Here is a 24,574-nt window from a genome sequence, read left to right as displayed (position 1 = left end):
ATAGTTTGTAATCATATCTATGCTGGTAAATTAAATAATGCCAGGATATGCTCCTGTGTCCTGGACCTCAGCCATCTCTTCTGCTGTATTGTGAGCATTATCCCTGGCGTGGTTTTGACTGGAGGCACCCAGTGTTTAGTCAAATGCCTCCCAAGCCAAGTTGGAAAGCTATGAGTGATGATTCCAATCAGGCACTGTGACTATGGACATGCTGCTGCACTGGAGACTGAGAAAGTTTGAAAGGATGGATAAAAGCTGTACTGTGCCAGCTGGCTTCAATGTCCGGCAGCAATTCTATAAAGTTTTGTTCACCAATACAGACACAGCCTCTGAGTGTTACCAGTCAACAGACAACGACCATTAACTTGCATAGTAAAGAACTGGGTTTTGGTGCTGAAAAGCAAGATGTCACATCACTTTCCTGTGAAACATTACTACAGTGGCTGGTTAGTATAGGGTTGATATTTATCTATCTAGCCAGGAGGAAACAAGCATGAAAGATCTGTCCCAGATTCTTTTTTATCCCCTGAATATCTATCACAGAATCATTATAGACTCATAGGGTGTCTTGGATTGGAAGGGAGATTGAAGACAATCTGGTTTCAACTCTGCCACAAGCAGGCACATTAGACCAAGTTGCTCAGGGCCCCTTCCAAGCTGGTGTTGAAGACTTCCAGGGATGAGGCATCCAGTCACTGCCCTCACAGTGAGGAATTTATTCCTAAATATATTCTACTGTACATTATCTACCTATATGGGGTATATACAAGCACTAGACTTGACACTCAATGGACCTCCTAGGCTGATTAGGCTTTATTCCTTCTTGCACATTCAAGACTTACATGCATTAGCATGTGAGCTACAGCAATAGTCTGCATGTAGCTAATAGATGCATCTGGGATTTCTGAATGGCTGCCAATCTGGTACAAATCCTAAGTCATTACCTTTCACCTGCCAAAATGTCTGTTCTATAAAACCAGGATATGAAGAATTTACTAGTGCAATCCCTGAAAATACACATTAAATTCACTTGCTTGAGCCTACCTTTCTACCTAAGTATTTCTCAAAATTGTCCAAGTGAGATGATAGTGACTTATCAGTGTCAGCAATTAGAATTTGCTAGATGAAGAGGTGAATGGACACATTTCTACAGGTTAACAAGGACTTAATTACATGCAGATTTTCCAGTTTGGACTGGAATTAATTCAGAAGCAAACTTTGGGACTGGCAGTGGTCTTTAATTCAGTCTAAAAAAAAGTAATGTTATTAGCTTGGTAATTTATTCAGTCTGAGGGGAACAGAAGACAATGAACTTCATCTCACAGATTTTACTGTCTCATCCCATTTCAGAACAGCATCAGGCTTCAGAAGTGAAAGTGATATAGGGATGTCTGGAATACAGTATAAACCATCTAAGTGTTTTTCCACGAATTAAAGCTCTCATCATCTACTAAAAAAAATTCATCAGTATTTAAGGACTCCCTCTCTGCCCTTTGCCTCCAAGACAGAGAGGCCAAATTAATTTACAAAATGCTAAAGTCTTAAAATTTAATGATATCATTACTATTCAATTGCAGTGTGCTGTTGGACAGAGAATCATGTAATGAATAAAGTTCTTTTATGCCATCCTGATCCAGTTGAGGGTATTAAATAGCAGACTAGTTCTCACTTCAGAGAGAATAAACACAGCTTTCATTCAAAAGAAGTACTTCTGTGTCAGTAATTTACATTGACATCAGCAGTTTGTAAGGTAAAATCAGTCACATTCTTAACTGCTTACCTGGGTCTTAAAATATTTGCTTAAATGCTTTGATGAGGTGAAATCTTCTAGTTCTAAGGGCATTACAAGTAGATATCCCAGTCTATCTTTCCTGGACACCCTGTCCATGTCCAAGGATACTGTTTCAGACCAGCACAGGATCAGTTCCTGCCTAGTGATCCTGCAGGATGCTGATTTGGAGCCCTACCACAGTCCTGTCATGCAGGGTCCAGGCTGATAAATGGACCTGTCCTCATCCCAGCCCTATCTCCATGGCACTTCTGAAGAAAGGAGAGAGGAAAATTTTCAATGTAAGTTCTTTCACAGTGACTCTAAAAATTGCTGATATATAATCCATTAATATGGGAGCTGCATATCTGATCTCTATTTTTAATATTATGTGTTTGAAGCAGGTTTTTTTAAAGGTTAAACCAAGTGATTTACACCTCTTTGTAATTAGATGTAGCAGGAAGAATAATATTTCACATTGCACTGGAATTTTCTTTTAAACTTTGTCATATAATCTTAAAGAGCTTAATAGATATGGTGATTGGTATCTTAATTCAATTGTTACTTAACTTGTGGGCTACTTTTTGATTTGCTTGAATAAATGGCTGAATTTTCTGTGACATAATTGTCTTCTGCAAGGGCTTTCTGCGAATATATTTTTAATTTCTAAGTGGTTCAGTTTCTGCCCTGACTATTCAGACACTTTTTTCTTCTTCTAATAGCATTAATGCCAGTAATGCTAATTGAGTAATACTGCTGAATAAATCATAAGTTCAGCATGTACATTGTAACTTTCAGAGCTCTTCCTGTACAATCAGTCTCATAAATCCCCATTTTAAAAGGGAAATGGATATTATTATCCATATTTTCCATCACAGAAGTGAAATGCCACATTTTCTTATTCCATTTCTAATTTTTTACCAGGCAGATACTTATGAATCTCAACAGCGTCTGTCATTTCTCTTACTGTCCTGTATACAGAAGAGATGGCTGAACTCTGAAGAGTACCCACACCAAGCTTTGGTTCTTTAGTTATGTTTATTCTTGTAAATTAAATGTGTGTGAGGCCACATTTCTCTCTGTGAGACCATCTGGCATGGAATGATCAATTTCTCTGTGAATAAATTATCTTGGACTCCAAATGGGGGGAATCTGTCTGTAGGATCAAGAATGGTCTCTGGTTTACACTATCACTGGTGACAGACAAATGTCCTCGACAATGCAAGTTGCACTTTTTCAAAACCTATGCCATGGATTGTACTATTCACAAGCATTGTCATATTTAGCAGTACAATCTGATATTTTGTGTCTGCAGCTCTGAGTTCTCATCAAAACATACACTGAGAAACCACAGCGTTCTTCAGCAATGATGTGATTACATATGAACATTATTTTCAGGTAGCAGAGGTCAACCTGCATACAGACATGGAAAGTGTTGGTATTCTTTTTTTTATGTTGATAATCAACTCTGAAAGTCATCTCTAGCAAATATCCTGTAGACATGGGTGTTGGGAGGAAAGTGTTAAAATTGGAAGATTTGGTGAGGAGGGAAAATGGAGTAATTTTCTCTGAAGGTGACCTTGCGACTGGGGGATGCTAAGAAAATTCCCTATGAGAAATTTCACATATTGTGCTTGCTTTGGGATCATTTCTGTCTGTCTTGGGAAGTGGAATTTCTGTAGAAGAGAACAGAATGCTGTCAAAGACTTAAAAGGTATCCTTCACAGATAGGCTTGGGTCTCCTCCTGGAAGAAAGAAAGACAAGAACCTTGGAGGTTATAGAAATCACAGCATTTTGTGCATGTGTCAGGCCCTTTGACATGATGTGGTCGGGAATGGGCTCATGTGTTTTGTGCCCTTGCTAAGACTGGGCTAAGCTTAGCAAAATGTTTGTCCCTGCTTGTTATTTTTGGAATACTGCAGCCAGTGGGGTAATGGAATAAGTTTTGTGTTTGCTCTTCAGCTGTGGGTTGTGGTTGCCTTGCTAATTGTACCTATCAAGTCACAAAATAGGGCATAGAATTTTAATATCAAGAAGTTTGCTGTTTTTGGCATGGATGGCAAGGAAAATATTCAGCACTTTTCTATGTCTGGGTGACCACCATTCAGAAAGAATTTGTAAAATCAGTTTTATATGTGCTCTGATATCTGCACGTCAGCGAAAACTGTGATGAAGTTTACACCACGGTGTACTGTGGTTTTGAGGAATTGTCTTCCCTTACATCCAGTGAACATGGAAAGGACTGAAGGCAACTTACAGTTCCCCAGATTCCAATTGTCTAATTATGGTAACATTCTATTACAAAAAGGAGAACCAGACTGTGGACTTTTAGAAATTTTTTTGGTTTGGGGTCAGGGATACCAGGGCATTGCAGGACAACATGGCTTTGAGATACGATGCTGATAGAAATAGCACATCTCAGGAGGTGTGCTACAGGAATGGACAACTTGGAATAAGGACTAAATACTTCTGCAGATTTGCACTTGGTGTTTCTCTGCTGATTTTTACAGTATTCCTCAGAGGATAATCTAAGGGTCCGACAACGTAAATAACCTGGGAATTTAGTTTCAGAGGCACAGCCAAACATAGCCACAAGGCACTGGAAATACAGTGGAGTGTATGAGGACAGTCTATGTCTGAGGGAAAAAACATACCCTTGTGTTATTGACAAAGAGAGAAAAGAAATGGAGCCTGTTTTCTGCATTAAAAGTAGAAAGTATTTATATATGATTGGGTTCAGTTGATCGGGTAACTTTTTCTTGCTTTTCTTTACTTCTATCTGACTTGGCTGTTTGTGTATGTAAACACTTTTTCCAGAGAGATCTGGAATGATACCTCACAGTACATACAAAGATAATGAGACCCTTTGTGCTGGAAGGAATAAATCACAGAAGGTTTTGTTTGCAAAGCTGCAGATCTCTTTGTATTGGTGTGTGTTATGACTCATATCTATCATCTGACCAAGAGTCTACTCTTGAATTATTTTATTCAGTAATGTACTGGTCATTGTTGGGATAGAATTCACTTTCTTCATGCCAGATTGAACGGTGCTTTGTTTTGGATTTTTGACCAAAACAGTGCTGATGACATAATAATATTCTACCTGAACTGTGTTTTCACTGAGTCAAAGACTTCTCTGTTTCTCATTTTGTCCTCTCTTCTCCTAAGTGAATACAATGGGGGGTTTTGCAATACGTTGAGCAAACCAGGCAGATGATCCAAATTAACCGAGGAGATAGTCCATATCATCTAATGTCATGTGCAGCAACAAAAAAGAAGAAGAGAGACATTTAGGAGTTCGGTGCTTTGGGTTTTTCTTTTGCTTGGGAGCTGGCTGGCCATTGATCTACCCATGAGAGGTGGTAAGTGATTATCTTTGCATTGCTTGTTCTGTTTTATTTTATTTGTCTCTTCTTCCATGTGACTGCTACTTATTAAATGTGCTAAATTTACTTCAACCCTGAAGTTTTCCTGCTTTTATTCTTCCTTTTCCCACAGCCCACTGGAGTGGGGGAAGGGGATGAGTGAACTGCTGAGTAGTGCTTAGCTACCTACCTTGGGGAACACACAACAAGCAACTAAACAATACATCTGATTGCAGAAACTGCAATTGCAAAACAAAATGCACATTGCTTACTCTCATCTAATCTTGTGCTTTGCTGTGAGCTCAACAAGATAAAGCTTCTTCTTTTGGTTCAGGAATTAATGCATTCTTCTCCAGGGATGGGGAGGTATGTCTGCACTGGACAATCTGAACAAGCTCATTTAGGAACTCAAGCAATATAATGATGGTAGGATGGAATTTCTCAGCAGGACTAATTAGCCTGGACAAAACACAGTTTCACTGCTCTGCTTTCATCATCCTCATACTGTGTATGTTGGTTGTGTAAACATCATTCTCCTTGCATCCTGCTTGACCTTCAGGCATCTCAGTTTTGTAATATCTTCACTTTTCCTGTATGCTCAGAGCCTGGTTTCCATAATGCTCCTCATTTGTGTCAAGACCTGGTTGTGACCTCTTCTTTCTGATTTTTTATAATTGCATTATTTTCCAGTGAGGAAGTTCAGGATATGTCTGCATGATGCTGATGTGCTCAGTCTTCACAACATGTAAGCAGTGTTCTGCATGACGTGGCTTGTTGTGGGATAAGAAAAGTGAATCCTTCTGTTTTCATTTTATCTGACACATATCATAGAAGAACACTGCTGAAGTTCCTACCTTATAGATGCCAATGTTACAGATGCTGCATTTAGGTATTGGAAGAAACTGGAGCCTTCATACTAAATTAAAACCAAGGACAAGATCCATTTCCCACTCCTCTTTAGCAGATGATCATAAATGGGGGTGTACCTGCTCTTTGCCTTTATACTCAGAACTAAGCTGCGGAATTTTGTTCACCACAGGATTAACTTTGGCTAATCTCAGACAACTAATCTAACTATTCTGATTTAGATGCCTTAAATTTAGGTGAGATGGACCTCAATTAAAATCAGATTTACTGTTCAGTTACAGTGTTTTGTTGTGGCATAAACACCATGACACATTCAGGCCGTGGATAGATTTTTTCCTACAGCTATATACAGCAATATTAAAATCTCCAGTCATTCTCATGTGGAGCCAGTGCTAGTGATCAGATTTTAGAGAGAATCAGATGAGGGTGATATGCCTTCAATACTTGAATCATTGAATTTGTCTTTCTATGGCTCAGCTGTCAATTTGTAAATTCCTTATTTAGGCACTTTAATAAAAGCAGCCCGATTTATTGATCCTGTCTGTAAATGTTGCTTAAAATGCATTGTTTCTGTAATAGAATAACAGGATGTTAATTAAAATTATTAAGTAATCTCCCTCCTGGAATTTGTGATTTTAAGTACTTGGGATGTGCTGACCTCATATTTCTACAAGCAATTTGTAATGTGCACAGAAATGCACACACACATAGACCTACTTCTTCCTATTATTATTTTCATTTAGGGAAAAACAAATGATCCCATGACTGAGGCTGAATGTTTCATTTCTTTGATTATTACAGAAGGCTCAGCCATGTAGCCAAACACTGTGAGGCCATTCATTAATTTTCCAGGTTGCTCCAGCTGAGTTTTAAAGATTTTTACTTTTAATTCATCCCTGTGCTTTGATACCGTGCCCACCTCATGCAAAGATTTTGTGCAATTCTGAAAGTCACTTTGCCCTGTAAAAAGCAGTTTGTAAGGTTGCTTACTGTGAAATGATCATTTTCTGGTAAACAGCATATAGATTCACTAGAGGGAGGTGCAAGAGGGTCAAAATATGAACATTTATTTGACACCAATGCCTTAATGCTGTATGGTGACTAGAAGTATTCTTCATGGCCTATGGACACGTCTAGAATAAAATTCACACAATCTTCTAGCATACACACAAAATAAACAGACTTACTGCCTGTGGACGTGCATGTTTCACTAAGTGAAAAGTCTGAGTGGCTCTTCAGATCTAGATATCTACCTTGAATGCCACCTACTGTGATCTCTCAAACACCTCATATATTAGTCTTCTCACAAGAACTGAGTGCTTCATGTCAATGAATTAAAGAGAAAAATAAGGTATTTTCAAATGGTTATAATGTGTAAGCAAATAAACATGAAAAACTAGAAGGATCCTGTGAAGAAAAGTAGAGTTTGCATGAATAATGGTGCTAGAAATGTGATTTTCATCTTGGATACAACTTTATACTATGTGAAACTCAGTATCTACAGTCAAAAATACTTTTAAAATTGAGGAGGATGGAAATGAAACTCAAAAGTTATTCAAGTACTGAAGAAAAAAGACTTGTAATGAGAGAGGTTAACTTTCTGTGTGTCAGAATGTTAGAAGGGTATGATTACAGTATTTAGGAATAAAATGCTAACTGGCTTATTAAGAACCTAGGTTGGAATATGAAATTAGGTGGACTTAATGAGAGACTAGGAGGAAATAAAGTTTCCTTTTCCTCTGTGGAACAGAGTAAGAGGGAGGAATGGTTCATGGAAATAAAGCTTTCCACATATCTTTGGATTAAGTCTGCATATACTGCCAAAAATTGATATACTAGACAAAATTGCTGTGCTCCATGGAGGGTTATATCTATAACATGCAGGAGATCAGACTATTTATTCTGATGATTGCTGGGATCTTAACCTTTGAGAACTTTGTGAACTGCTGAACTCAAATAGTGGTACTATGATTTTTCACAGATATAGGGCAACTTTAGAGACAGAGCTAGGTTAGAAAGTACTGATATTTCTGTGTGAACAACTGAAAATATACAGTGCTTGACTGTTCAAGAGTTTTAGTGGATTTTTACTCAAGTTGAAATTTCTGCTGTCTATAGATGTCACTGTGAAAGTCCTGAGGCTTGTATTGGATTTATATAAAAGTTCAATGATTAAGGCTTTCCTAGTATTACCTAAAAAATAAATACTTGACAGAAGCAAAGACAGAATGAAGTCTGGCCAGGACCAATTTTAACTGTGTGTTGATACCAGTGTTTTTACTTTTCTTATAGTCCTACCTCTGATGGGTTCGTGTTGGTTGACATGCATTCATTGCTTGATGCCAATTCACTCTGTGCTCTGAAAAGACCCTGTATGAAAATGTCATAAGTGAAAATTTTGTTAGGGATTGCCTCATATGATAGGACACAAATTATTGCACAAACCCTAGCAAAGATTTTCCAAATTGGCTGACACAAGCCACTTAAGGACCCTTGTTTATTTGAAACAGTACTGTGCCTTTAGAGATAATAACTGTTCTTGTAGGGACAATTGTGCTTTGCAGTAAATTCATACTGGATGTTCTCTGGTCCATGAAATACTTTTTAGGATATGCCTAGGTACTCGTCCCTGTTCAGGGCCATTGAATTTATAACCAAAGCATAGGATGCATTTCACCCTCTGTGGTGCCCACCTCTGTTGTTTATTGGGGGAATCTAAATTACGGCCTTATACTAAATACCTGCTATAAAGGGATGGAAGGAATGCATCTTACGTGCTTAATCTTAAAGCATTTACTTGGTTAATTGTAATGCGGACGCGTCCTCCTCTGTGTAGAGGGAAATGATCAAGTCTTCTGCACTGGACTTTGAATCATTTCTAATCAGCTATTCAGCTCAGATACAGATATGAATCACATTAAGGGAACAATAGGCACATGGAAAAGCCAGAAAAAATAATGGATTTTTAAATTCCAGAATGCAGAGTATGACAAAGCTGTGAACAAAAGAAAGCAGCAAGAAAAGAATGACTGAGCTGAGAATTGCAATATATCTGTGAGCCAAGAAATTATATTGGTATTTAGGGCTGATGCAGAACAAATGATATGAACAAAAACTCAAAGTGATAAATAAAGTCAGATTATTCTTGGACAGAGTCACACATTTTACAGCAGTGAGACAAAATAGATCAAGAAAAGCTGATTAAAAAAAAATAAAGAACTTTGAAAGGGTAGAGGAATTTTAATAATGGAAATATTCAATTACACTCATATTGATCAGTATCACAACTCGTAATAAACTTCCCCTACCCAAGTTCTGAACACTGTGCTTGTTAGGGAATGAGTCCTATACATCTTTTCAAACAGGCTGCAGAGCATGTGCCCAGTTGCCTTTTTGATATCACAAGAAACGAGTCAACTAAACAACTTACACTGAGAGGACCTGGCTCTTTGGTGGGGCTGAAGAACTGAGGGAAGTAAGGATTCTTGTCTTCTAGAGATTGTAATAATTTTAGTGTACTATACTTAAATATTCTTTATAATGTAGAAAATTGCTGGCATTGCTTGATTGCCCAGTGTTACTGATTGAATCTTGTGGGACAATAGGTGATTATAATAATGAAGTAGACTCTCCATAATGAAGATCAGTCCATAATCAGAAGTATCATACTCTAGTATGATTTATGTGATTTACCTCTCATATCCTCCTCCTAAATTTCTTACATTACAAGATTTTTAGTTGCTGCCTACTCAAGGAACAATGGGAAGAATACAAAGTTTTTATCTTCCTGAAAAGAAATACTTGTATTGATTTTCTAGATTTTGATGTATGAGCAAATCTAATAAAATAACATTTATTCATGCTTACTGAAAAGAGCAAGAGTGAAACAGAAACCAGATTATGTAACAGTTACCTGCAGCAAAGCAGAAATCCTCCTGCAAGGACTAAATACATTTCTCAAGTTGATGTTATCCTTGGTTTTCAGTTAATATCACAGGGAGCATAAAATACACAGGATCATCCTGCATAAATTCACAAGGTTGCACTTCAAGATCTGTAATCATAAGCAAGAACTTTGAAATGAAGATTTTAGAAGCTGTACTTTTCCATTAAAATAAAATTAACAGAAAGCATCACTGAGGAGTTATTCTGATACAAAGTATGAACTAAAGGCATTTTCCATGTAGATGTTTGAAACTGGTGAGGTTTACTTTTAATGTGGGACAAATTGCAATCTTGAGGAAACCACTGGTATCATAGCTGCAGCCTTGGGTCTGAATGGGATCTGAAATATCTGAAATTAAAAATTATTAATTATTTAGGTCTTAACAGGAATGTGACAGACCATAAAAGACCTGTAGCAGGGATTCTTATCTTGTATATGGAACTCGTTGATTGTGAAAGTCTATTTAATAAGTAGACTATTTAAATGCAGAAATAAGACTGAATTCCACATAAACACAGATTTAGTGGAATGATTGATTAGGTTTGTAACTTTTTTTCAACCCTTCCTTTCTTCTTGAAATATCTTGGTAAATTTGGTCTGTGAGATTTTGCCCCGCCTAACTGGAGACATTCACAATGTAGACACTTTAAGCCTAAATCTAGCATGTTATTTTCTAAACAATGAATATACTGCTTTATTCTCTAACTGGTTGCAGTTGTGAGAGTGCCTAATTTGTTGCTATCAGTAAGATCAATCTTAGGGTCTAAATAAAAACAACCATGAGAAAGGCTGACTTCAAAGTAGAAGAAAACCCCAGAAAAATAGAGCATTTCAATAAACATGTCTGCACCTCAAAATCCTGTTTTGATGAATTAAGTGAATCTGACAAAGTGAAACCAATTAACAAACTTTTGAATAATGTCTAAAGAATACCAAGATGCTGAGAAGCAAGAAGACAATTGGAAATGATTCAGCACAGTGTAAGTGCTGAAGACCATGGATGCAATTATCTTGACAAAATTCAGTGGCTGTTAAATGTAATTGGAGTTAGGGGTCATTTCCTAACTCTGAAGAAATTCTCAGAATTTTTGTTTTTTGAAATCTCAGCACAAGGCTTGGGTCTAGTTCTTTGGTTTATTATCACAGCATCAGCTTCATTTTGAGCACTATATCTTCAGCTGTTCTCCATGCCCTTCACTGCCTTTTCAGCAGAAAGGAAAGACCTATGAAGTTAATTTTTTACTCGTTAAAAAACTCCATGTCAAAAATTGCTCTGACTCCCAAGTTGTTACATTTAGTGCCTCAGGGGAGCTATGCTTATTCACAGTAGCTGATGGGTCTGTACGATCTAATGTGATTGTATTCAGACAAAAGGGGCAAGACCTTTAAATGATTACCAAAATAACTTACAGGAGGGACACATTTTTTCGCTACCACAAAATTGATTTTTCTCTAAAAAAGAAGTCTACATGTGGACAAGAGGCACTAAATTACCAGGAATAAATCAGAAACTGTTAAAATCAGTTATGTTATAGGCAGGCTTTCACATTTTTAAATGAATTGATTTTAGAAATGAAGAAAATTGGAAGAGTGTTTTCTTTTTTAATAGTTCTGTTTACATTCTGAAAGACTGTTACTGCTGACTGACAACATAAGATGTTATAAAATTGAATGACATGTAAAGTGTTAGAAGGATTGTTGTGCTCCACATCCAAAACCCACAGATAACACCAAGTATTTTCTGCTTCTAGCTTTACTCCTTGGTCAGGTCAGATGGTTTATAATTTAGCCTGTACCTTGATGAGATAGAGACAAGTCCCTTAAAAAGCATTAAGGTACCTACAAGATGGACACAACATCTAGGTGGTCCTGTGAATACCTGTAACAAGCATAAATAATTTTGTCTAAGAGTTACATGTCTTCTAGTCATGAAAATTTAGTGGTTCATATTGTGCAAGGGAGATATTTTGAGCAGGGAAAGGAACACAAAGCCTATGCCACACTTTTTAAATCCAGCCTTTAGAATGAAAAGGTGCTCATTAAGTCAGATGATCACATTTGCCATTTCAGAGGAAAGGGAATTAGGAAGAGAAGAGGACACCTTATTGTTCAGTGAAAATAGAAGTGTCATCTGCATGTAAATGCATAAGGTTTTGCACAGCCCTCAGCTGGGTTTCTAATAAGGAGAAAAGTGCAGTCAGAAATATAACAGTGACCCTGGTGATACAGATATTCAAATGGTTTTGGGAAAATCAGTCTTAAAGATCTGCAGGATGAATACATCTGTGGGGATGGGAAAGAATGGATACCAGACTGGGACAAAAAATGATCATCAGGGCTAGGATGCCACACTGAGAAGCAGTGAGAATGAAAGCTTAAGTACTCCTCTGTGTTGTTTACCTCTTTTTGTTTTATGGCAGATAGGATGTGATTTTCCTTTAGAGGGAGGAATCTGGAAACAACAGCAGAGGTCACTGAGTGGAAAAGTCAGCCAAAGTTTTGCTGTTGATGTTTCCCCATGAACAGTGACAGACCTGCTCACTAGACTTGGCTAGCTACACAGAATATGTGGTGCTGGTGGCTGTGCCTCATGGTGGCACTCTTTGCAGGAGGGTCAAAGGGCTCCACAAAGAAACTGAGTCATTTAGGGACTTGTGAGTTCCCATATCAAGGGCCATTTTGATAGGAGGAACAAAGAGTAATTTTACTTTTCACTCACTAGCAGAAAATGCTGGAAATTCTTTTCATAATTTCCAATTAACTGATTTAACTGTGAATTTCTGAGGGAGGCTGGACTGGCACTATGCAAGACTTGAAAAATTTCCCAGGAATTCTTGTACAAACTTGCACGAGCTCTTCACTCACTATGCACTGATTTTCATGTTGTCAAGGGGACATACGAGTCCTTCATTTTATAGGAGTTTTTTATTTATCTCCTTGGTAAATAAAAAAACAGCCTCATGGGTGTTGTTTATAGCCTTGATATAGTGAAATCATCTACATGTGCATGCTGGTGAGCAAAAGTAGTCTTAGAAATAGGTTAAGCTAAAAGACTTAGAAGTTGGGGTGATGACACAGACTCTTATTTTCTCTCACAAACAACAGAAATGTGGATTCATGTAGCCTGTTAACCAGACATAAAGCACTTCACTACATTTAAAAGAATAGGCATTTTTTCTTTGCTAAAAGTTCTTTTAATCAAATAAAGACATTTTTGGATGGGGAAGAACTCTGCTCTGCCTGTGTGCTTGCTCAGATTTGTATTCATGAAGGTAGATGGGTGAGGTATCTAGGAACAAATGGAGGAAAAATTTCAAAGCTGAGTTAGATTTGAATTTTAGAGAAATGGGCATTGGGAGATCATGGAAAAGTGGACCAGAGTGGTTTACTAAGGTTTCTGGAGGACATCAGGCTATTGCTCTGAAAGGAAAAGAAGCACTGTAAATCCCTGACCACTATCCTGGTTTGCATTAAAACTATGTAATTAAATGAAACAAAAAAATCTAATACCCTGGTATTGATAAGTTGATTCAATTTATCAATTGGTTTTGAACTGTCAGGCTGCAGATGCTTTGCCTTTTCAAACCTTTCTTTTCTGTTATGTAGATTATTGCTCTTCATTGCTAAAGAGTTTTTAATGCCTTTTTAACTCTAAAGCAGGAGTTTAGGAGAAAATACCAGATATCACTGAGAAGAGTGAATCACCATGATCTTGCACTCAAGCTTAGCAGCTTAGGAGAATCTCTGACATTTCCTAACAGGTTCTTTGATTGCATAGGATTTATGTTCTTTGCTTCCTTTGACCCATCTCTGTAGATGGGATACAGAAATAGAAATGGTGCATTGAACATAATTTTCTTCAGAGCTTTTCCCACTTCTCAAGGGTTTCTTTTTTTTTTCCTGTGGGAACACTAGTTCTCTTTTTCTATCATATATAAGGAGGGAAAAATTCAAAATAATTTTGCATCCAAGAGTAGGCATATCACTTCTTTGCAGTTACATTTGCATTACATTTCTGGCAATGGTCATGAATGACTGGTGTCGGCTATGGCTCATTATTCTTTCCTTAAAGGGCTTGGCATAACAGCAAGAGGCAAAAAAATCCTATTCAATTTTATATTCTTTCTTCTGACTGGCAGATACACCATGAGCAATTTTACTGGAGGAATCATTTGGGGAATGGGAAAAGGAAAGTGAAGCCAAGAAGTTTCAGACTCCTGCAAAGAAAGTGACTGTCATCAGAAAGGGCTACAGATGGCAGCGTTTATCCACCTCATTCAAACAGAAGTCAAGACAGCCAGGAGCTGCTCAGATCAGTAATTGTAATGGAGCCACTTCTGGTGAGTGACAAAACTGCACTGTGACAGAAGAGGGGAATAAAGGGAATGGTTATACAGATCATGTGACAGGAATGGAGGGTGAATATTAGAGCCAGAGTCACAGAGATGTTAATCTTTTACATCTTGATATTCTTTATTATTTTACCTCTTTCTTCCCTTTCTAGGAGTCTCTTGAGCAAATTTTTAGTAAGGAAGTGAGATAACTCCCAGACCTATTAAACACTGCAATAAATCCTGATTATTTGTTTCCATAAGAATGTTACATGATACCATCAACAATGAGAACTTTCTTTCTCCTCCTCTTTGACATCTCCAAAAGGCTCTGTAAGCATCTGTGGGCTGTGTCTTCATAGCCATGTTTTAAGTATATTCTATCAGCCTTCACTAACAGTTATTGACAAATGCCTTTATGACATAATGACTTGCTAAATTAATAGTAGCAAATGTGTCAATTAATTAAAAAATACAGAGACTAACTCCCCTTCCTTTTGAAGAAATACTAACACAGAAAGATAGGCAGAGTTATTAATCAGCCTTTTCTGCTTAATTCAACACATCTTCGGTGATAAATTCTTGGTTGATTAAAAGGGACATCCATTCATATTAACTATGGGAGATAAGACTATCAACACTCAGTTGAACATTTAAAGATTTAGGAAGCAACTCTTCTAAATGTATCTTTAAGGGAGTTTCAGTCACTAACAGCTCTGTAAAGTGGAGTTGGCTGGCTCTTACCAACTATCAAAATCCTCCTTCAATTTAAGACCCACTGTTTGAAGAGGAGAAGGTGGATCCTGCTAGTCCTTCAGCAGTGACCAGAGAAGCTTGCAGATCCTCCTGTCAAGAAACAGACACACAGGGAAATGTTTAAGTAGAGCATTTTGTGCCCTTGAGATCTTTGCTACTGCAGAGCAAGATAAGAGAACCACAGGTGGCAAGTTGCATTGAGAATTCAAAGCCACTTATTTCAAAGTCAAGATTACATTTCCAAGTACAGCCTCAATTCAGTGCTGCATGCATGCATTTTAAAATTAATTGTTTTCATCACAGAAGCCCATACAGTTTTTCACATGGAACCTTGTCTCACCTCCAGAAAAAATGAGATACAAGAAGTCAACCTGACATATAACAACACAACCCTAGCAGTTAAAGTTCAGAGAGGTCACAATCACCTTGCAGCAGGACCTTATTATGGGAAATATGAGTTAAATACAGCAAAAGAAAGGCCCACCTCCAGCTATTACAAATACTTGGAATGTTGTCTCCCTCTAGAACACTGCTACTGATGTTTTTTAATTATACTGATGTGAATTTTTTATTAGATTGAAATATGTCTGTATAATTTGCTATAGGGACATTTGACTGATGTAGCAACATCAGCAAAGAAGGAGAAAAAACCAGCCATAACATCTATAATGCTATGATAATGAACAATTAGAAACAGCAATGTGTTATCTGCATTCTAATTACTCTTTGTAGTGCTCCAAGAGGTTTGACGGGATGTGGTTTTTGCTTTGATTCTTGCACAAAGTCCATTTACAGCAACATAAAAATTCATGTTGGCTTTTGTGGGCTTTGGGTGAAGTCCTTCTTGCAACAAGAGGAGTAAGAATATAGGAAGCAAGGTTAGAATTGAAGTGTCTTCAGAAAAGTAGGAAATCTGAGACCCCTTACCTATGTCTGTTATTTAATTTCTGTTAATTTATTTTTGTAATAAACCACTGAGTTCTGAGGCATGGCATATATGGCAGCTTCTGCATGTGCGTGCTCTGCTGGAGTTTCTGTGTTAGGATTATATTCACCTGTCAGGGATCTTGTATGAAATTGAGCCAGTTCTTCATCCCAAATATTATGGAGGCAAGGGTTAGTAGGCTCTTCAGCTACTTTCAGTTTAATTTAACCATGAAGGGAGTGTTCTGGGTCCTTTAAGCATCTGTTAAGGAAAGAAAGAAGCTCATACACTGAGGTCTCTGCTCTGTTGTTGGCAGACATTATGGTAACCTTACAGCAGAGGCAGCCCCTATGAATAATCCATATGGTGAGATAAGAGGGAATGATACACTCACTGGAGAAGATGGTCCTGTTGTGTAATTTATTGCCAAACCCAGTCCCAGCACTGGCCCTGTGAAACATAATTTCCAGGGTAATTAACAAAGTAATGGATTTAACTCCTGTTGGGATGACAGGTGTGCAAACGGTCTGGGGAGGGGAAGGAAGGGGATGTTCAAATTGCTGCAATGAGATCTGTTGGAATGAAGCAGATTGAAGACATGAGTCAGATTCAAAGGACTTTTCTCAAAAACATCCCTCAAGAGTTGTCTCAACTGCAATCTGTTGCATTTACAGTTGTTCACCCATACCTGTTCATTCACACTAGTTAAATTCTGACTCTGTAAACACAAATTTTGCATTTTTTTTTCTCAATACAGGTGAATGATTTTTGGCAAAAGTCAATACCACTATAAAGTAATTGCTACAATGAGGTATTGATCATTCTTCCTGTAGGAGTTGTTGAACATTTTTCTATTAAAATATTAAACCTAAAGTTGCAATTAAACTTCTTTGATTTGGAATCATCAGTGTTTTAAGATTACCTCCATATCTTGAGAAAAATTCTGAATATCCAAACTTCCCATATTTTATCTACACTCAGGTCAATTAGTTAGCTGACAGATATCCATCCAGATAAAATACTGGCAGCTGTTTATGTATCTTGGGCCTGTTCAGTCAATTTACTCTATTATCCCAATTTGTAAAGCTGGCTGGCTTTGTGTGTCATCTGTATTATAGTGACACATCCTATACTCAGTAGAAAGCAAAACAAACCTCCCATAACAGTTCTATCATCTACAAGAAACAAAATTAGTGTATGTACCATTTTTTCTTTACGTATTTATGCTGGGTATTTATTAGTTTGTAGTTTAATTTCTGCATTATGTGTGTTAGGATGCATTAAGCAGTAAAACTATGTGTATTGAATTGATTGCATCTTTTAATTAAATGTTGGTGTTTCAGTATGTGCAAGATGCATTTTTAAATTTTCTATTGTGGGAGGAGGGAAGAACCAATAATCATTGGGACAGCGAGTTGCCTTCAGTCTCAGTAGACTTTGCATGGGGAGAACAGTAGATTTGGAAAAATGTTCCCAGAGAGGAATGTTTATTGCACACAGGCTATTAGACCTTTTCCAAAGTCTTGCTTGTATTATGTAATTAACAATGGGATCAGCTGTAAGATCCTCTCTGGCAAGCATTCCCACAAGGAATCTGCTCCTACCTTATGGCAACTACATTGTACCTGCCTTCTTCAGACTCTTACGTGTGTTGGTGTGTGTGAACAGAGATCCAAATCCAGAGGTTTGTTATGGGGATCAGTGAATGGATTCTTTCATCCTCAGCTGTCCCAGCATTTCTCACTTCTAAAGAGGAGCTGTGAGAAGGAAATAGAGATCTGTCTGTGTTAAATTACTTCTGTTTGCCTCATTCCAAAGTGTGCAATGTCACTAACTGAGATCACAGCAGAGTTCAGTTCTGGGTTGGATTAAATGATCAAACTGGAGATTCCTGTAGATATCACAGGGGAGAAATCTCAATGAGTAACTTCCTACCCATGAACTCTCGTCACCTTGAGATTTCTTCCTCAATAGGATTTTTTTTTCAGCCTTCTATGGGAGGAGAAGATCTGACCTAAAAAAACTCTTAATAGGGATTTTTCTGGGGCCAATGTGAATATAAAAGCCTTTGTGGTTAGTGAGACTTTTGGAGTGCTGTGTATCTTTACAAAGCACATACCAGACTGTGTCCCAAATTCAGCTGTCTGTATTATTCAGTAGAGAATTTTTGGTTTATGTTTTCCTCTTCTCTCATTTTAAGTGTTGCAGAGTGCCTCTGGCAAATGAATAACAAAGTATGCTAGTTAATGGTTAGTTAATGATAGTTAATGGTCATTAAACAAGTCTTAGTTAATGACCCCTTCCAGTATTGTGAAGAACATCTTTTTACTCACTGTTCTTCAAATATATTCAAAAGAACTGTCAGTGACCTTGCATTTTAGTTGATTAATATTTGAGGATAAAGTTTTGAGATCCTCCTATCTTTGTCTGGATAATAGTAATAGGCCAGTGTCTATTACACCTGTGAAGCTGGGTTAGCTTTATTAAAAAATAAAAGAAGGAAATAACAAATGAAGAGCCATGATATTTCACAGACCCAGCAATTTCTAATATACTGCTAACTATCTTGCAATGTCATGTAAAAAATTGATTCTATTGAAATTGCAGTAGAAATTTCTCAATTACAGGTTACTTGAGAAAGAAGTTATCTATTAGAAATGAACAGGATGTAATAGAATCATGAATTGTCATTGGTAATTCTTAACAGATGTGTGTGGGCTTTAAAAAATCTTGTTAATAAATCCTCTATATATTTTATTAATGTTATTAAAATAGTCAGAATGTTTTATTAATAATATTATTAATAAATAGTACTACTCTAGACTTTAAAAATGTATAAATTACATTAAAAAGGGGTTGATTATTATTTGTGGCAAAATATGACAGTTTTTAAAATGGGCGATATATGAGACACATGAATTAACTAATTAGCAATGAGTATCTTTCCAGATAAATTCAATAAAAGATGTGAAAATACTGGATAATAATACATATTTTTCATTTGAATTCTAGTTTTGGTTATGTTTGCTGAGTGTTTTTCCTCTAACTGCTCACAAAAATGATTGAAAATGTGTTTTTGTTTGTCCATTTGGTCAATAGCTGATGCTGTTGTGTACAGTCATTTTTGTACATGAATTTGGGCATTACTAAAAGCTGAATCTTTCATTTGTTACCCTTTGCTGACTATTATACCAAATTCTGTAGAGCAGAAAAAATGCTAGAAAAAAAATCCTGTGTGATTTGAATGAACAGCTGTACAACCCAGAGCTCCTGACTTCATTGGAATTGGACTAGTGGTCAGATCTTGTGCTGGAGAACTGTCAATTTTACCCACAGTAAATGAAGCATAGAGGCAGGGAGTTGTTTGTGAAGAACAGTTTGAACTAATGGAATAAGAAATAAAAGTATGTTCAAGAATCATTGACCAACAAGAAGAAAGGGCTAATTAATCAGATTAATTGACTGATTTTATCAGCTCTGTAGAACAGGGTCTATTACAAAGGAATGATAAAGTATTTGCACCCATACATGCAAACAACATATTGCTTTTGCAATGAGTCTTTTGGAAAATTTGAAGTATTTGCTGCCAATATTTAAAGACTTTCAATATCTCTAAATTTTCTAAATCCCTGGTGTTCATTTATGAGTTTCATCCAGCATTTGAAGAAAAACAATTTTAACTTTGCTTTTTTTTTTTCTTGGGGGAGGGGATTATAAAATTATAATTTTATTACTTATTTTGGGCTTCTCTCCATGAAATAATACAAGCGTAATACTCATTCTGTGTTTCCATCAGCACTGTCCATGTCTCACCTCTGACTCCTCAATTTTTCCTTTATTAAGATCCAAATAATTTCAGAAGCATCCTTGTATTGGTTTTGGACCAACAAAAATCTAGTCAGCCTTTCTGAAACATCCTGACTACAGCCTGGAGCAGGGAGAAGAGCTTCCATAGGACTGGGAGATTATGGCTGCAATCCTACCTAAATATTTATAAAGATTCCTTTAAGAAGAAGTACTAGACCATGCAAAATGTTAGAATTTTCAAGACTTCACTCAAAACTATTGCACTCTTGAAAAATTTCATAGTTCAAGACTATAAACTAACCTTTAGTGGGGAAGGGAGCCTAGAGGAGTACTTACTATTTTGCTTGAGCCATTTTAAGGCCATTGCAAAATATTAAGTAAATGAAGAATCCACTGTCAGCCTGGCTGCATATTGATCCCTTTCTAACACAGGCATCCAGAGCTGGGGCAGTTAGGAGCTCAAGCATTAGGATGACAAAGGCTAAATAAGCTTCTTTAGCTTTTTGCTGATCCTGTTGCTCAGCTCATCACCCAGTAAAATTCCATGTGAGCAGATTTAGAATGAGTAGAACAATTGGTTTCTATATCCAGGGTTTCAGGGTGTTCTGGCTTCCTATTCCTATTGATGTTTTTTTTTTGAAAGACACTTTCAGCTGTGGTTGGAAAAACACACTTTTTTTCAGCTGTACCCTGAGATCCTCATCAGAAATTAAGTTTCAGTTTATTACTGATATCGCCATATCCTAGGTAGGTTTCCAAGTCTTTAACAATTGAGATAGAGTTTGAAGACTTAGTCTTTTGTAGATAACACAAGAAACAGTTGGCATGAAAATCCTGTAAGAAAACTAACAGCTAAAGAAAATCTGATTTTTGATGTGGTCCTTAGTGCTAAGGACCAAGACTACTATGATTGTCTAGTTATTTGTGCTCTGTTAGAGATGTGCTATAGCCACAGCTGAGGATTACTTACATTGTTAAAGAGGATTTCCAGCTGCTTCATTTTACTTGGGATGATGCAGATAACCCACAGGTGATCTCTAGACCACTGCATGACACTAGGAATCTGTAAAGAGCTGTGGGAAATTGTTTTATGTAACTGTGTTACCAAGAGAGTGTTTATTGAAATAAATTTAATTTGACCCTATTACCAGTCTGCTGGCCTGTGTGAACCACGGTCACGCCTGTAGATCCGGATCTATAGGTAAGCATTAGTTTGTGGAATAATTGATAAAATCTGGTTTAATATTAACCTTGTGTTACTTTATCAATGAGTATGTGCTCCCTTTAGGCACAAAATTATTTTAGATGGGATAGAGATGTAGAAATACCATTTAAGATTATAATTAAGTATTACTATCTCTTTGTCCCAGTTCCCTACATGTAAAATGGGCAGAAAACCAGACTTTCTTTTAAAGCCACTTAGACTGTATGTCAGTTTTGGAAAACACCAGTCCTCTCTGAGATCTGTAGAATGCCTACACAGATATGGCCTTGTGGCATGTAGGGATATTGGTGAGGAATATGAATACTAATAAGTTGTTCTCAAAGCCACAAAAGAAAGATACAGAAAAAAAGAGATAAAGATGGTGCTTTCCTCAGGTGAAGTAAGTTGATTCAAGCAAGCACTAAGAAAACAAAATCTCCATGTAGACTGCCAGTCTGAAAGGTGGGAGATAAAAAAACCTACAGAATTAGAGACCTTTGCATGGAACTTACATATAAAGGAGGTTTAAAAACTGTTTTGATCACTGTTATAAATAATAATATAATTTCCTGTTTCTCTCGAGGGTATTATTGCTACTGATTATTTTAATCATTATAAAAGGTGCCTCTTTAGTAGAGCTGGTGGCTTTGTAAGAAAATGTATTGTTATGCTAATAAGCAGATGTAACATCACGAATCCAAAGCCATAAAAAAGGAATCTTTAAATGCCCACAATTCTAGTAAAGACATAAAGAACACCGTCATTGCAGCATGTAGCATTCCGAGGAGCTTCAGCTATAAGTCTCATAGCAACAGAAATACTGTGCTACTTTATAGTGATTTTAATGTCTTGAGATGGGTATTTCAAAATGTTGTTACTAAAATGATTTTTCATTCTGTACTAGGCAGTCTAGTTAGGTATCAAAAGCTTTTCAGAAGCTCCCAAAGAATACAAACTTAAACTGTTTCTCCAGCACATGACCAGGGAGGTATCTTTTAGTTTAGCTATGAGCAGCTGTGAGCACCTAGTACCAGGTTCTGTGATTACATTCAGTTACCTGAGGAGAGCACAGACAGTTTGGTGGCTACATCCATCAGCTTCATCCTGGTACTGAAGTTGTATCAAACCTATGACCACAAGATAGATATCTTCCTCTATGGGATGGATGGATGGTTGTTTTTTTGACAGGCTGTGCTAGGATTCCTCATAATTTAATTAATTCCCTTATAAACACCTTTCTCTTGTATAATGAAAGGTATTAAATGCTTTAAAAGTTGGGAGATGCCTGCTATTGATCACAAACTTTCTGGTCACCTGCTGAAGGAAGAATGATAAATTGCAGAAATTGGAGAAATTATGGTAGGTGAAAAAGGGGAATCAAGAATTAGGTTGCTATAAAAATTAATATAATTTTTAACCTGTTCTGCTGATTTCTAAGCTTCTTCCCCCTACAAATCAAAATCCACAGAACAAATACCACAAAAACTGTGGTGCCAAATAACCTATGGTTTGTATTTGCTGCTCTGAAAATCAGATTGTGCTCATGAATTGGTAAATTTGTATCTGTGGGTCTGCTACACCACACATTATGTACAGTACAGGTAAAATAATTCCTAATTGTAATAGCCAGGTTTTGGATTTACAGGTTTTAAATTATCTTCATTCAGGTATGCCAATTACAGTCTAAAAAGCTAGCATAAAAGTTTCCCATCTATTTATATAATACATAAAATTGTCAAATTCTTTAATTCTTCAGCTTGCCAGTCACTGCAAAATCTCAACCACATCACTTTGTCAGCTTCTTCCATAATACTGCATTATAAATTTTGCTCAAGAATTGCATAAACCTTTGTGATTTCTGGTGCTTTGTTGACTTAAAGAAATAAGGCCAAGTGCCTTTGAACTGACAGCAGGAGACTACAAACATATATATATGGCAAGATGTTGTATAAAACCCCAAGCCTTTAAACTTTATTAAAATTCTTTTTCATTCTGTTTTCTTTCCAGTGGTTTAACTGCCTCATAGATTTGAATAAATCAATTTTCCATTCAGAGAGAGACAGCTTATTCTCACATTTGTCAGCTCAAAATTTTTCCTTTCCCTACATTTGTTTTTCTGATTTTTGAATTTGAACATTTTGCTGCTGGGTTGTTTTCCTTCCCCCATGCATAGCCTGACTGCAGTACTTGATCTCAGGCACAGGAACCTACAATTCTGCATTCCATGACTGAAGATTAATACACTAAGGTGTTTATTCAACTCTACAAAACTGTTGTAGCAACTACTGTACTCACAGTTGGGATCCTGAAAGACAGGATGTGACAGCTGCAGTTTCTTTTGAAGATATCTAAAATCAAGGAGCTGGACACAAATTTAATAAATATTATGACAATCCTAATGTGATAACCTGGATAGAATTTGTTTTCCCATTGAGTACTTGGACTCAATGTCTCAATTTTTTTTTTTAATTCCAAGTCATGTTCAAAAATCCATGCCAAAGTTATCTGACTAAAGAGCAATGGTCATATTTCTCTGAAGTTCATGTACCAATCCAAGAAGTAAATTCAAGCTAGCTGACAGTTTAATAAGAAGGCATGTTCTATTGGAAAACTTTGAAATGAGAAAACAAATTTCGAAGAATAGATTCCATAGCACCAGTGAAGGCAATTGTTTTTTCAGGCTAGAATGAATATAAGAAAACAGCATTGCTAGGTGCTAAAAGAGTGATTTAGTGCAGCACATTATACATGAGTTTGCTCTTTGAAACAGCTATGAGGAAGACACATATGACAAATATGCAGACTATTGTGCAGTCACTGGTGAGCTGTTTGTCATCTATCAGTGTTTAGTACTACACAGATCCTGCAAATTTAAATTTCTAGTGATCATGTTGATGTAAGTGATTAATGAAAGGTCGGTAACAATTTCTTTTTAATATATATGTATTTTTAAAACAAATTCTGTAGCTTCATTATAGTGAGAAGTGGAGAAGTGTGCGGGAGGTTGGATTCTGGTTTTCACAGTCCATCTTAGTGTTGAGTTTGTTAGTAGATGCTGACTGGAGCACTTAAATGCTCAAGTGCCTACTTTGGGGGGCATATGGAAGGCCAAATGAAGGAGTTCTACAGTCCAAGTTCAGCCAGTAGAGAACTCTTTGACCCAAAGTGATATTGGTTTTGTAGTGGTTCCACTTTCTCTAGGGATCTGATACTAGAAAGGTTAGAGACAAACTCAGGGTTAGGAAAGCAGCCTTCTTTGAATTCAAGTCTATGCTTTTAAACATGGCTGCTATTGCAGTGAGGAAAACTACCCACCAGTAACCACCACAGAACTTCCCACTAGCTGGGGTGTGTATATTCATGCTGTCATTCATTTCCTAAGATCTCTTCCCCCTCCCTTCATCTTTAAAGAAGAATAGAAATTTACCTTGTTATATTACAATAATTATTTGCATGCCAAGTCTGATTCTGCAGGTAGTGCAGAGAATTCTAAGGTCATTACTGTCATCTCCTACTAGAATATATGACTATAAAACTGGATCTCAAGCTCTCTGTTCTCAGTAATGGGTGATTCATGCTACAGCTCATTTGGAAGGAACACAAA

General features: G+C 36.9%; 1 long non-coding RNA gene across 2 annotated transcripts in view; it reads left to right on the top strand.

Annotated features, from left to right (window-relative positions):
- Window positions 1–871: 871 nt before the first annotated feature.
- The window catches only part of LOC146768639 (uncharacterized), a 58,494-nt gene continuing 34,791 nt past the window's right edge, over window positions 872–24,574 (top strand). For both annotated transcript variants that reach the window (XR_014953571.1, XR_014953570.1), the window contains exons 1-2: window positions 872–5,131; window positions 14,087–14,287. This is a non-coding gene — a long non-coding RNA (uncharacterized LOC146768639). The remainder of the gene's footprint in view (window positions 5,132–14,086; window positions 14,288–24,574) is intronic.

Source organism: Lonchura striata, chromosome 1 (genome assembly GCF_050655825.1).
Source record: "Lonchura striata isolate lonStrDom1 chromosome 1, ASM5065582v1, whole genome shotgun sequence".
Taxonomy (NCBI): domain Eukaryota; kingdom Metazoa; phylum Chordata; class Aves; order Passeriformes; family Estrildidae; genus Lonchura; species Lonchura striata.
This window is presented reverse-complemented; position numbering and strand designations above follow the sequence as displayed.